General features: G+C 35.1%; 1 protein-coding gene across 1 annotated transcript in view; it reads left to right on the top strand.

Moving 5' to 3' along the window:
* Positions 1-488: 488 nt before the first annotated feature.
* The window catches only part of prpsap2 (phosphoribosyl pyrophosphate synthetase-associated protein 2), a 21,900-nt gene continuing 20,833 nt past the window's right edge, over positions 489-1,555 (top strand). Inside the window, exon 1 of the mRNA XM_014008811.1 lies at positions 489-608. The gene's annotated coding sequence lies outside the window, so the exon portion shown is untranslated. The remainder of the gene's footprint in view (positions 609-1,555) is intronic.

The following is a 1,555-nucleotide window of genomic DNA, read 5'->3' as shown; positions in this document are numbered from 1 at the left end:
TTCATTCTGGTAGAGTTTGAAATTCTTTTAAAGATAATGTTTTTAATGTTTTTCTCTATTTTAAATTGATCTTATTGTTTACATTTATGTGTTGCTCTGTTGTTTTAATTCATTTGGCTGAATTGTGAAGCACTTTGGTCAACTTTTTTTGTTTTTATGTGCTACATAAATAAATTGGCATCGACATTGACATTGACAATTATTAGCCTACTTTCTGAGAGTTTCATTTAAATCCGTCCACTWAATCATGATGTAGTTTTCCAGCGATGCATACAAATGAACAAAAACAAGATCAAAAGCTTTATATCTTCACTTTCTGCGGCGGGTGACAGTGATTTGTTAAAATCATAGACTTAAATATACTCCTTGGTTAAAATATATCTAAAATAAATATGTTAAAATAAACGAGCAACACCTGAATGCATCTTAARGCCGCGCCCATTACATTATTCAGGCTTCTGATTGGTCAACTTGTCTGTTCGTCACAGATCGGACGTCCCAGAGTCAGACGGTCAAAGTGAGCGGAACACGTTGAAAAAGAAACGGAGGCTCGCATACATTTAAATACTGTTGGTTGCAGATTGTAACCGGACCTAATACACAAGCTGGTGAGAAGCTGTTTTATTTTTTTCTATTTGATATTTTATTTAGCATGTTTCCTATCAACCAAACCGACTCCTCTGGCGCACGAAAAATCAGTTCACGCTTTCAAGATCTTTTTATTTCTACCAAAATATCGCGTTAGTTTCCGTGATTCCTACGTTCTCGGTGGCTAGCTTTAATTTTATTATGCAGCAACGGAATGTTAAACAAGAMGTTTATTCAGTGTCTGTGGGGTTTTGTAACCGCACAGTTTTAGAAAATGTATGTATTTTTCATATTTTGAACAAAAAACTAATTGATGCATGGTCTTGTTGTTAAGCTAGCTTAGCAACACGAGGCTAAGCCTTGACTGATTGTTGACATTATTGATGGAAATACCGCAGGGGAGATGCTTAACTAGCTTAGTAGTCTTAGCTACCAAGGACATAAAGATGTTCTGATAAATACTGATGTCAGCCATTGGTTGTTTACATTTTTTTAAATACGCATTTTCTGTGGTATCACGTGACATTCTCATTGTTATAGCCAAAGCTGTTTGCTCTATGATCTCTGGAGGGAAGAAAGCAATAAAACTAGTCTAGTTTTAGTTAACTAACACTCCAACATTGAAGCTGCTATTCATATTAGTGACAAATAATAAAACTAAGATAAACACTAATGTTTAAGATAACAGTGTATATTAAATTAAACAATAAAAATCAGAGTTAAGATGAATTAAATGGATTGATGGCTTTTTACAATAGGTGTATTTTAGGTGTTTGGTTTAGATTTAAAGCATGGCAGTAAAGTAGAAGGTACAATATATTTTTAATGAACCTGAAGTTGAACTGTTAAGGAGAGGCAGCTGTCCTCTAATGGGAGAGTTGGGGGTTCCATTCCACCACTATGCAGTCWCATGTCAAAGTGTCCCTGGGCAAGACACTGTACCTTTCACTACCTCTGATGTGTGTAC

Source organism: Austrofundulus limnaeus, unplaced genomic scaffold (genome assembly GCF_001266775.1).
Source record: "Austrofundulus limnaeus strain Quisiro unplaced genomic scaffold, Austrofundulus_limnaeus-1.0 Scaffold53, whole genome shotgun sequence".
Classification (NCBI taxonomy): Eukaryota; Metazoa; Chordata; class Actinopteri; order Cyprinodontiformes; family Rivulidae; genus Austrofundulus; species Austrofundulus limnaeus.
This window is presented reverse-complemented; position numbering and strand designations above follow the sequence as displayed.